The sequence below is a fragment of the Rhinopithecus roxellana genome, chromosome 17 (assembly GCF_007565055.1).
Source record: "Rhinopithecus roxellana isolate Shanxi Qingling chromosome 17, ASM756505v1, whole genome shotgun sequence".
Lineage (NCBI taxonomy): Eukaryota > Metazoa > Chordata > Mammalia > Primates > Cercopithecidae > Rhinopithecus > Rhinopithecus roxellana.
This window is the reverse complement of record NC_044565.1, coordinates 118,894-131,755: the sequence shown is the minus strand read 5'-3', so window position 1 is coordinate 131,755 and position 12,862 is coordinate 118,894. Positions and strand designations below refer to the sequence as shown.

Genomic DNA, 12,862 nt, shown 5'->3' with positions numbered 1-12,862 from the left:
GGATCACTACAGGCCAGGAGACTGGGACCACGAGACCCGCTAGTGGGCAACATAGCGAGACCCCAAGTTTAGTAAATGTGGGTGGCAGTGGACTCAAATTGTAGAGTTGGCACAGGTAAAAGTAATTATTCACTTTCCAGAGGCACACTGTATGGATATGATAACAGGCTGGCATTTCCGATAACAGGTCTGCGTGTTCCCAAGTCCTTGTATCCTACAACCTTCACACAGACATCTTATCTAACTATGCTGTCTTACCTAACCTCTAGCGCTCTTGGTCCGAGAGTCTAAAATGGGAGCCCCAAACTAATCACTGTATGGTAGTCGAACTTCCCGGCACTTTCCCGACAATCTACAACCCCATCCAAAGGGGTCAGAAACCGGTAATAAAATACCAGCTATGAGCCTCTCCTTCCCCTCAAGATATCTTATCAATTCGGCTGCATCTTTCCACATCTAGCCTGTGGGAACAAATATCCCAGGATCCCGGGCGGTTTCGATTGACGTTACTTCCGGGAAAAGTAACCTTGCTTCGGCGGTTGCGGGCCTGAAAAGCTATCGCGACATTTCCTCCCGCGAGATCTGCTTGCTCACTGTAGCGATGACATCCTCCTCCTCCTCCCCGCCGCCTTTCGGCAATCTTCGCCAGTCCCAGCCCCGATCAATCTGTACTCAGATGGCATGGATCAGGGTCTCCCCTCGAACCCCGGTTCACACGGGGCGTCAGGTGGCAGCGGCGGGGTGCGAGCTGCGCGAGGCCGACGGCAGCGGCACTGCGGGTGGCCACGGGCAGGCGACAAGCAGTGAGTGTGGGCGGGGCGGGGGTAAGCCACCCGTGTAGCGGCTCGATTGTTCTGGCCTGGCTATGGCGCCTCTCCTCCCCCCCGCCATGGCTCCCCGTGTCCCTGCTCCGCTCCTCTCAGTGAGTGAAAGTGGCCGCCGCCGCCGCCGGCCCAGCGCCCGCAGCCGCCTCAGCGCCGCCGCCATCTTGGGGTCCCAGGAGCCGCGGAGGGAGCGAGCTAGGAGCGTCCACGCCCAACGCAGTCACCGTCCCACGGCCTCAGAGAGCGAACCGCGGCTCCACCGTCGGCGGGGCGACCCCCCCCTCCGGACCCCGCCCGCACCCCGCCCCCCCTCCGCCGCCGTCGCGGCGGCGGGGCCAGGCGGCCCGAGGTGAGGCGACTAGACGTGGGCGGGCGAACGGAGAGGGGGTTGTGTAGGTCTTGTTGCGCCCCTCTCTGCGGGCGACAACTGGGCAGCGTCTTAAAGGGGCCGTCGCCCCCGGCCCTTGCATTTGTTGGGGTTAGTATGGAGGATGGGTGTGGACACTCCCCGCAGGGTTGGGACCTCGGTGACTAGGGCCTTGTCCTTCCCGTCTCATATCTCTAGAGACCCGGGGTCATGCGGTGACCTCAGCTACCTGAGGAAGCCCGTGGGGCGCCCACACGTGGGGAGTGTGTTAGACCAGGTGCACGTGGGACCCGGTGGGGCGGTGTCGGGCTAACACGTGTGTAGGTTTGGGGGTGGGCTGGGGCAGGGCGGAGGCTGGAAGGCCTTGAGTGGGAACCCCGTGAGGGTTGTATATCTGTCATTTTAAACAAATGAGATCTAAGGGCTTGTTAGTGTAGGTGTCAATTTGTAAGGATCAAGTTAAGGTATGGTTGAATGGTGCACGCTGCTGGCTGGTGTTGGGTGAGGGCAGGCTGACACCTGCATAGATTTAGGAGTGTCTAGATGACACCCCTTCTGGTTTTTTAGGTTTTTGCAGAGCGACTAGGAAAGTGTCATCCTATTTTGACACTTCTTCTTGAGCTTGCTAATGAAAAGTACTACTTCCGTAATCTCCGAGGCTGGAAGCCCCCTACAGTTTAGGAGTGACAGAGCCTAGGAAGCCACTTACTATTCTAGTTAACAGCCAACTGTGCCTGGAATTCTTTGATTCACACACTGTCTCTAGTTTGATGTACTTGTTAGAAATGGGGGAAGGAATTTGGAGGTTGACCTGGCTAACGTCACAGGTTAGTTTTCCAGTCAGTGACTTTCATTATTTCCTTCACAAATTAATGTGGCTTTTCAGTGGCAATTTAAATTAAATAATAGCTTTATCGAAATATGATTCAAATACCAAAAAATTCAGCTTTCTAAAGTGTATAATTCAGTGATTTTCTAAAATATATTTATTAAGTTCTGTAGCCATCAACCACTATTTAATTCATCACCCTAAAAAAGAATCTCTAGAAGTCATTTAGCAGTCACTCCCCATTCCCTCTCCCTCCAGCCTCAGGTAACCACTAATGTATTTTCTGCCTAGATTGTCTAAAAAAAGAAACATACAACATGTATCTTTCTTTGCCTGGTTTGTTTCACTTAACATGGTGTTTTCAGGGTTCATCCGTGTTGTAGCATGTATCGGGACTTAATTCCTTTTTTTTTTTTTTTGAGAATGAGTCTCACTCTGTCGCCCAGGCTGAAGTGCAGTGGCGCGGTCCCAACTCACTGCAACCTCTGCCTCCCAGGTTCAAGCGCTTCTCGTGCGTCAGCCAAGTAGCTGGGATTACAGGCGGCCGCCACCACACCCGGCCAGTTTTTGTATTTTTAGTAGAGACGTGGTTTCACCATGTTGACCAGACCTGTCTCGAACTCCTGACCTCAAGTGATCGCCTGCCTCGGCCTCCCAGAGTGCTGGGATTACAGGCATGAGCCACCGCACGTGGCCTCATTCGCTTTTAATGCCTAATAATATTCTGTTCTAGTTGCATTTTATGTTTGAAATTTCCAAGCTCCTCCTTCTATAAAACAATTTGAGATCATTATGTGTGGTAAAAGTTGCATACCTTCTAGACTTTAAAATGAATTTTGTTTTTAAGGGATTAAATTCCATGGTTTTTGTTTACTGTGTTCTTTTCCTCTACATTTTATTTCAGTAGAAACCGAATCAATTTTTGAAAGTCTGTAAATTGTGATAGGAAATCATTGTAGTGAGCACAAATGTGATTAGAAAAGTTTATGACTAATAAAAACATTTTGAGTACATCAAGGTGGAAATGTGATTAAGCCAAAGCAACAAATCAAGAGCTATGATGCTGGGTATGGTGTCGCAAGCCTGTAGTCCATTACTCAGGAGGCAAGAGGATCACTTGAGTCCGTTGTGAGCTGTGATTGTGCCAGTGCACTCAAGCCTGGGCGGAGAGCGAGACCCTGTCTCTGAAAACAAAACAAAACAAATTATAAGCTGTGGTATTAGAAGTTCACTTAATGAAAGTTTGTTGGCGGGTGCAGTGGCTTATGCCTGTAATCCCTGCACTTTGGGAGACTGAGGCGGGTGGATCACCTGAGGTCAGGAGTTCGAAACCAGCCTGGCCAACATGATGAAACTCTGTCTCTACCGAAAATACAAAAAATTAGCTGGGCGTGGTGGCACACACCTGTAATCCCAGCTACTCAGGAGGCTGAGGCAGGAGAGTCGCTTAAACCTGGGAGGCGGAGGTTGCAGTGAGCCGAGATCGCACCGCTGCACTCCAGCCTGGGCAACAAAACAAACTCCATCTCAACAAAACAAAACAAAACAAACAAAAAAACTGGTTCGGGGATTTTATATGTCAACCTACAAATTCACATTAAATAGGCTAGGCTTGGTGGCTCACACCTGTAATCCCAGCACTTTGGGAGGCCTAGGCAGGCAGATTGCTTGAGCTCAGGAGTTTGAAATCAGCATGGGCAACATGGCAAAATCCTGTCTCTACAGAAAGTACAAAAATTAGCTAAGCATGGTGATGTGCACCTGTAGTCCCAGCTACTTGGGAGGCTGAGGTGGGAGGATGGCTTGAGCCCAGGAGGCGGAGATTGCAGTGAGCCGAGATCGAGCCACTGCACTCCAGCCTGGCGACAGAGCCCAAGCTGGCTCAACAACAACGACAAAATACACATGAAATGTAAATGCTAGGACGCAGTGGATTTTAGAGTGGACAGAGTGGGTTAGTGTTAATAGGAGACCGAGTTTTTGTAGGAAAACAGTTGAAAAGTTTTTTTTTTTGAGATGGAGTCTCACCCTGTCACCAGGCTAGAGTGCAGTGGCACGATCTAGGCTCACTACGGCCTCTGCCCCCTGGGTTCGAGAAATTCTCCTGCTTCAGTCTCCCAAGCAGCACATGCCACCACGCCTGGCTAATTTTTGTATTTTTAATAGAGACGGGGTTTTACCATGTTGGCCAGGCTGGTCTCGATGTCTTGATCTTATGATCTGCCTGCCTTGGCCTCCCAAAGTGCTGATATTACAGGTGTGAGCCACTGTGTCCGGCCAACAGTTGAAAAGTTTTAAAGTTGGATCTTAAGTATCAAAATCTTGATATGATAGGCTATAGCATGTAGAGAATGAGAAGGGCATAGATACTAATATCGAACAACTTTTGTGAGTCAGTATGGTAGATACCTTATATATTATCATTTTAATTTTCATGAAACTTCCTGGTAGTTATCCTCATTTTACACATGAGAAAATTGAAACCAACTTAAATCACATAGCCAGTAAATGACAGAATCAGTATTCTGTTTTCGTTACAGTGCTTCTGCCTTCCCCAAAAATATTTTGAAGAGTATTTTCGGCCAGGCCTAGTGGTTTACACCTGTAATTCCAGTACTTTGGGAGGCAGAGGAGGGAGGATTACATGAGCTTGAGGAGCTTGAAACCAGCCTGGTCAACATAGCGAGACCTCATCTCTACAGAAAATAAAATTTTTGGACTAGGGTGACGTGTACCTGTAGTTCAGCTACTTGGAAACTGAGACGGGAGGTTTGCTTGAGCCTGGGAAGTTGAGGCTACAGTGAACCCTGATTGTGCCACTGCACTCCAGCCTGGGCAACAGAGCTATTCCCTCCAGAGCAGGGTTCTTCTTTTTTTTTTTTGAGACGGAGTCTCGCTCTGTTGCCCAGGCTGGAGTGCACTGGCCGGATCTCAACTCACTGCAAGCTCCGCCTCCCGGGTTTACGCCGTTCTCCTGCCTCAGCCTCCCGAGTAGTTGGGACTACAGGCGCCCGCTACCTCGCCCAGCTAGTTTTTTGTATTTTTTAGTAGAGACGGGGTTTCACCAGGTTAGCCAGGATGGTCTCCATCTCCTGACCTCATGATCCGCCCGTCTCGGCTTCCCGAAGTGCTGGGATTACAGGCTTGAGCCACTGCGCCCGGCCTTGGGTTCTTAACATTTTTTAATGTATCTTGGACCCCTTTGTAGTCTGAAGACACCTATTCTTTGGGCAAGAGGTATTTTTTGCCCCTCCTGGCAAAGAGGTTTTTTTTTTTTTTTTTGAGACAGAGTTTTGCTCTTGTACTCCAGGCTGGAGTGCAGTGGTTGGTGTGATTTTGGCTTACTGCAGCCTCCACCTCCCAGGTTCAAGGGATTCTCCTGCCTCAGCCTCCCGAGTAGCTAGGATTTTGCACCACCACACCCGGCTAATTTTTGTATTTTTGCTAGAGACAGGGTTTCACCATGTTAGCTAGGCTGGTCTCAAACTCCTGACCTCATGATCCGCCGCCCACCTTGACCTCCCAAAGTGCTGGGATTATAGGTGTGAGCCACTATACCTGGCCTGTTTTTGAAACTTCTTAGTGAATAAGATGGTTAAGGCTTAAGAACAGACCAGACCATTTATAAAAAAATCTTTTTTTTTTGAGACGGAGTCTCGCTCTCTTGCCAGGCTGGAGTGCAGTGGTGCGATCTCGGCTCACTGCGACCTCCGCCTCCCGGGTTCAAGCAATTCTCTTGCCTCAGCCTCCTGAGTAGCTGGGACTACAGGCATGTGCCACCATGCCCAGCTAATTTTTGTATGTTTAGTAGAGATGGGGTTTCACCGTGTTGACCAGGCTGGTCTGGAACTCCTGACCTCAGGTGATCTGCCTGCCTCTACCTCCCAAAGTGCTAGGATTATAGGCGTGAACCACTGTGGCTGGTCTGTTTTATTTTTTAAGCGTTAACTGTTCCTTACTTGATATTACACATAAACCACACTCTAAAGTGCTTTTCAGTAAGTAAAAGGAACCATTTTAGTTACAAGGAATTCTAATTAGCTTGGCATAGTTAAGGCCAAAAGTGTAGACATTGCTGCCTTATCTTCAGCCCTTGCCTTTAAGAGGCAAATAAAAACAACACACAGGTGAATTGTGCTTGGTTCTGAGACAATGAAGGAATTTTGCCAGTGTTTACATATGCTCACATAACCAGTTATATAAATCTAAATATAAAGCCAATCTCCTATAGGTTTTAAGATGGCATTCACCATCTTGATGAAAAGTTGAACATTACTAATGAAGTTCAGTCATATCTTTAGAAGGGGAAAACAGTGGTATCATTTACTTAATTGGCATTACTATTAAAATAAAAACCAAGACCTTCACGGTAGCTCACACCTGTAATCTCAGCACTTTGGGAGACCGAGGCAGGCAAATCACTTGAGTCTAGGAGTTTGAGACCAGCCTGGGCAATATGCCAAAACCCCATCTCTAGAAAAAGTTAGCTGGGCATGGTGGTGCATGCCTGTAGTCCCAGCTACTCTGGAGGCTGGCTGAAATGGGAGGATCGCCTGAGCTCAGCAGGTCAAGGCTACAGTGAGCTGTGATCTTGCCACTGCACTCCAGCCTGGATGACAAGCGAGACCCTGTCTAAAAAATAAAAGAGGCCGGGTGCCGTAGCTTAAACCTGTAATCCCAGCACTTTTGGAGGCCGAGGCGGGTGTATCATGAGGTCAAGAGATCGAGACCATCCTGGCCAACATGGTGAAATCCCATCTTTACTTTTTAAAAACACAAAAATTAGCTGGGCGTGCTGGTCCGTGCCTGTAGTCCCAGCTACTTGGGAGGCTGAGACAGTAGAATCGCTTGAACTCTGGAGGTGGAGGTTGCAGTGAGCCAAGATTGCGTCCCTGCACTCCAGCCTGGCGACAGAGGGAAACTCGGTCTCAAAATAAAAGTAAAAATAAAATCCAAAAAACCAAGTATATTCGTTTAACCACAGCCAGTTTTTTTTTTTCTTCTTTTTTTTTTTTTTTTTGAGACGGAGTTTTGCTTGTCGCCTAGGTTGGTGTGCAGTAGCACGATCTCAGCTCACCGCAAACCTCTGCCTCCCAGGTTCAAGCAATTCTCCTGCCTCAGCCTCCCCAGTAGCTGGGATTACAGGCACCCGCCACCATGCCTGGCCATTTTTTTTTTTTTTTTTTTTTTTTGAGATGGAGTCTCACTCTGTTGTCCCGGCTGGAGTACAGTGGTACTATCTCGGTTCACTGCAACCTCCACCTCCTAGGTTCAAGTGATTCTTCTGTCTCAGCCTCCTACGTAGCTAGGACTTCAGGTGCTTGCCACCACACCTGGCTAATTTTTGTATTTTTAGTAGAGATGGGGTTTTACCATGTAGACCAGGCTGATCTCAAACTCCTGACCTCAGGTGATCCATCCGCCTCAGCCTCCCAAAGTTCTGGGATTACAGGTATGAGCCACTGCGCCTGGCGTAATTTTTATATTTTTAGTAGAGATGGGGTTTCACCATGTGGCCAAGCTGATCTTGAACTCCTGACCTCAGGTGATCCACCTGCCTCAGCCTCCCAAAGTGCTGGGGTTACAGCCATGAGCCACTGTGCCTAGCCAGACATTTCTATTTTGTAATAAATACGACAGTGACCAATTACTCATTAGTACTTTTTTTTTTTTTTTTTTTTTTTTTGAGGTGTCTTACTCTGTCACCCAGGCTGTAGTGCAGTGGGGCAATCTGGGCTCACTGCAACCTCTGCCTCACGGGTTCAAGCAGTTGTCCTGCCTCAGCCTCCCTAGTAGCTGGAATTACAGGTGCCCGCCACCATGCCCAGCTAATGTTTGTATTTTTAGTAGAGATGGAGTTTCACTATGTTGGCCAGGCTGGTCTTGAGCTCCTGACCTCAAGTGATCTGCCCGCCTCGGCCTCCCAAAGTGCTGGGTTTACAGGCATGAGCCACTGTGCCCAGCCATTAGTAGCTTTTTTGAGGTAAGCTGTCAAATCTGTCCTTTTCTGCCTTATTAATGCTGGCAAAGATCATTTTTGTTCCAGGAATGTACTTCTTGGGATTCTCCAAATACTATATCAGTGTATCCTCCCCCCAGGCAATGCTTTTTTTCTTACTGGCATCTGTGTAAGTGAATCCAATAGCCTGACCTGTCTTCTTTCCAAAGAGACTGGAGATTTGGCCTCCCTTTTCCATGGTGTGGCACTGGGTGTGCTTCTGATCCCACATATTCTTGCATTTTTCAACATCACCCTTGTTTAATTTTCTGTTTTGTACAAAGGTTCCTGTTCTGAGGGTGGATGTCCTGCTCTCTCAGTGTCTACTTAATAGTGTTGTTAGATATAAATGAGGCAATCCATGTGATGTGCTTAGCACCATTCCTGATACATAATGTTTAATAAACGCTATATATTGTTAGTTGAATTGAACCCCCATTTAACAGTGGAACTATTGAGACCCAGAGTGGGTAGCTGCCAGTCCTAGTCTATTTGTGGCTTTTCAATGGATTCACCTCACAGCTCTTGACTTCATCGTCTTTCTTCCTTACCATGCTGTTTCCACTGAAAGTTGTATCATTTAATTCAGTTAAAATTACTGCTTGATAAAAGTATTCTGTTCGATACTGTAATGGTGGACTCATGGCATTATGCATTTGTCAAAAGCCATAGAACTTTACAGCACAAAGAGTAAAGCTTGTTTGTTTATTTATTTATTTTTTGAGACATAGTCTTGCTCTGTTGCCAAGGCTGGAGTGCAGTGGTGCGATCTTGGCTCACCATGACCTCTGCCTCCTGAGTTCAAGCGATTCTCCTGCCTCAGCCTTCCTAGTAGCTGGGATTATAGGCGTGCACCACCATGCCCAGCTAATTTTTGTATTTTTTTTTTTTTTTTTTTTGAGACGGAGTCTCGCTCTGTTGCCCAGGCTGGAGTGCAGTGGCCGGATCTCAGCTCACTGCAAGCTCCGTCTCCCAGGTTTATGCCATTCTCCTGCCTCAGCCTCCCGAGTAGCTGGGACTACAGGTGCCCGCCACCTTGCCCGGCTAGGTTTTTGTATTTTTTAGTAGAGATGGGGTTTCACAGTTTTAGCCAGGATGGTCTCAATCTCCTGACCTCGTGATCCACCCATCTCGGCCTCCCAAAGTGCTGGGATTACAGGCTTGAGCCACCGCGCCTGGCCAATTTTTGTATTTTTAGTAGAGATGGGGTTTCACCATGTTGATCAGGCTGGTCTCACACTCCTGACTTCGTTATCCACCCGCCTCGGCCTCCCAAAGTGCTGGGATTACAGGCATGAGCCACCATGCCCGGCCTATTTATTTATTTATTGAGACATAGTCTCGCTCTGTTGCCCAGGCTGGAGTACAGTGGCACGATCTCAGCTCACTGCCACCTCTGTTTCCCAGGCTCAAGCGATTCTCCTGTGTAGCCTCCTGAGTAGCTGGGATTACAGGTGCCCACCAGGGCACCCAGCTAATTTTTGTACTTTTAGTAGTGACAGGGTTTCACCATGTTGGCCAGGCTGGCCTCGAACTCCTGACCTCAAATGATCCACCCGCCTGGGCCTCCCAAAGTGCTGGGATTATAGGCATGAGCCACCACGCCCGGCCTAGGTAGTTATTTTTTAATGACAGAGTCTTCTTCTGTCACTCATGCTGGAGTGCAGTGTCACGATCATGGCTCACTGCAACCTTCACCTCCTGGATTCAAGCAATTCTCCTGCCTCAGCGTCCGAAGTAGCTGGGATTACAGGTGTGTGCCACAATGCCTGGCTAATTTTTGTATTTTTAGTAGAGATGGGGTTTCACCATGTTGGCCAGGCTGGTCTCAAACTCCTGGTCTTGAACTCCTGGCCTCAAGTGATCGCCTGCCTTGGCCTCCTGAAGTGCTAGGATTACAGGTGTAATCTGCTGTTCTGGGCTAAGAGTAAGCTTCAATGTATGCAAGTTAAAAAAATTTTTTTTTTAGAGGTCAAGGCCTCTGAGGCATGCAAACCTTGGCAGGAGAAACTAACTGTATCACAAATGTGTGAAACAATCTTGCTAAACGGGAGGAAGGTGCTGTTTGAAGTAACTTGGGAAATGAGTGGACTCTGTAAGACAAAAGGAACTGTACATAAGTCTTGTACTTTAATTGATAAAGTTACATCCCAAAGGGGTAGAGGTTAACAATTCTGATACTGGTTTAAATGAAAATGTGTAACTTGATTATGTATGTAACTGCGATTGAACAGTTAAGTAAATGGGTGGCAGGAGGCAGGCTTTTCACTGTTGGAGTGGAATTTACAGATAAGCAAGGTGAGGAGGCTAGAATAATGTTTGTAGTAATGGATTCAAGTTGGAGATACCAGTGCAAAATAGTTCCATGTTTATATGTAGAAATATTTGTAGATATATGTACATACTTGAGTTAATATACACAGATATATTTCCATTCTTTGTCAGTTGAGAAAGTTGAAAGAAACAACACCTAGGAGTGCACCTAGTGCCCAGATCTTGGTTTCTTTCTTTCCTTGAGACATGGGTCTTGCCCTGTCACCCAGGCTGGAGTGCAGTGGCATGCTCACTGCAACCATGACCTTCCAGACTCAAGCTATCCTCACACCTCAGCCTCCCAAATAGCTGGGGCTGGGACCACAGGTGTTTGCCACTATGCCCAGCTAATCTAATTTTTTTCTTTTTTTCTTTCTTTTTTTTTTTTTTTTGAGACAGGGTCTGGCCCTGTCACCCAGGCTGCATTTTGGTGGTGCGGTCTCAGCTCACAGCAACCTCTGCCTCTCGGGCTTAAGCCATCCTCGCATCCCAGCCTCCCAGGTAGCTGGGATTATAGGTGCTCACCACCACGTGTGGCTAATTTTTGTATTTTTCATAGAGATGGGATTTCGCTATGTTGCCCAGACTGGTCTCAAACTCCAGAGCTCAAGTGGTCGACCTCACAAAATGCTGGCATTACAGGCGTGAGTCACTGCGATCAGTCAAAGTTTTCTATTTTTATAGAGAGGTGGGTCTCCCTATGTTACCCAGGCTGGTCTTGAACTGGTGGGCTCAAGCAGTCCTCCTGCCTCATCCTCCCAAATCGTTGGGATTACAGGTGTGAACCAGCACACCTGGCCCCGGATCTTAGTTTCTAATACTATTCTCCAGTAAAAGAAACTAGGGCTCCTTGGAGAAATGGTTGATTCTGTGATTGGGGCAGGAAATATATATAAGATGAACCTTGAGTATCTTGTGCCAAAAAATAAGAAGGTGCTCTAAAAACAACAACATTTCACATTAATGGGGTTATGTCAAAGGAGCACAGGAACCAACTGGAAGTTTCCAGTGGCCAAAGCTGGAACAATTTGAGTAGCAAAATCAAAGTAGAATTGGATTATGACCCGTATTATAAAATAAAGTTTTATATTGATATAAACAGATGATTGAATGATTGAATAAATTAAAATACTCCTTGAAATACTCCAGTGGCATAGTTTTATGTCCTGGGAGCCTCTAATTTGCTGCAAGTACTTCAGACTTGGAATACTTAATCTTGTGGGGCTTTGAAGTCACGCTTCTTGGATTCCAATCTTGGAGCACTTCTGTTTGTATGATCTTGGGTGAGTTAGTTAAGCTCAGTTTCTTTGTAAAATGGTGGTTGTAATAATACAGACATCATATAAGGTTTAAATGAAAATGCAAACACATATGAAACATTTGGCACATGAATCTCAGTAGAATGGGTGTGTATGTAGCCTCCTTACTAAGTATTTGAGAAAATAGAGAAATTTGGATCCCCACTTGGAATTCTTTATAATGGAGGTACCCCCCAACCCCAAGCTTCTTGCGTAAAGGAAAATGTCTAACATTTGAAGAAATGTTTATCAACCACCTGGTTTGATGTAAACATATCTCCTTGTTGATTGTTAGACCACATAGTTAATAGAGTGAAAGTAATTACATTTACTCTTTATATAATCATCACAGATATGACTGGCTGAAATATCTACAGTTTGAAAAGCAGGATCCAGTTAGTGTACAGTTCAACTCATGCTTATTTGCAGATGGTTTGTCTTTGGGATGAATTACCTTAACTTTGATTTTCAGTCTTCTTTGAGGAACACAGTTCTACATAACTTCTCTGTTACTACCCAGACTGGTTAAGTGTGTCCACTCCCATAATGAACACTGACTTTTAGCATAGTAAAATTAAGTATAAAAGTGAATTTTGTACAGAATATATAATTCTGTACAATATAAATACTGATAAGAAGTTGGCCGGGTATGGTGGTAGCTCATACCTGTAATCCCAGCAGTTTGGGAGGCCGAGGCAGAGAAATCACTTGAGGTCAGGAGTTTGAAACCAGCCTGGCTAACATGGTGAAACCTCGTCTCTACTAAAATACAAAAACAATTAGCTGGCGTGGTGACTTACGCCTGTAATCCCAGCTACTCAGAAGGCTGAGGCAGGAGAATCCCTTGAATCTGGGAGGTGGAGGTTGCAGTGAGCCGAGATCGGACCGCTGCACTCCAGACTGGGAGAAGGAGCAAGACTCCCCGTTAAAAAAAAAAAAAAAAGAAAAGAAAAGATAAGAAATAAGGGCCTTGTAGTAACTAGAGAGTACGAAGCAATCAGCCCAGGATTACTCATGAACACAGCTCAGGAAGTCTGATATATGTGAGTATGATTCTGAAGCATACAGTTACCGTTAACATGAAGCTGTTGGCAGGGCAGCTGAAGTATGATCCGAGTTTGCATTCAGGATAATGAAGAGCCAGAGTTCAGGGTGTGGAACAGGCTATTCAGTGATGAATTGTTCCGAAAACATGTTGAATAGTTCTTTCATCCTTAGCAATACAGTATGAGC

At 46.6% G+C, this 12,862-nt stretch overlaps 1 protein-coding gene across 2 annotated transcripts in view; it reads left to right on the top strand.

Moving 5' to 3' along the window:
* Window positions 1-744: 744 nt before the first annotated feature.
* INO80 (INO80 complex ATPase subunit) overlaps window positions 745-12,862 on the top strand; it is a 112,125-nt gene continuing 100,007 nt past the window's right edge. Inside the window, exon 1 of one of the 2 annotated variants that reach the window (XM_030921732.1) lies at window positions 745-1,173. The gene's annotated coding sequence lies outside the window, so the exon portion shown is untranslated. The remainder of the gene's footprint in view (window positions 1,174-12,862) is intronic. The other variant, XM_030921731.1, reaches the window with a different exon arrangement.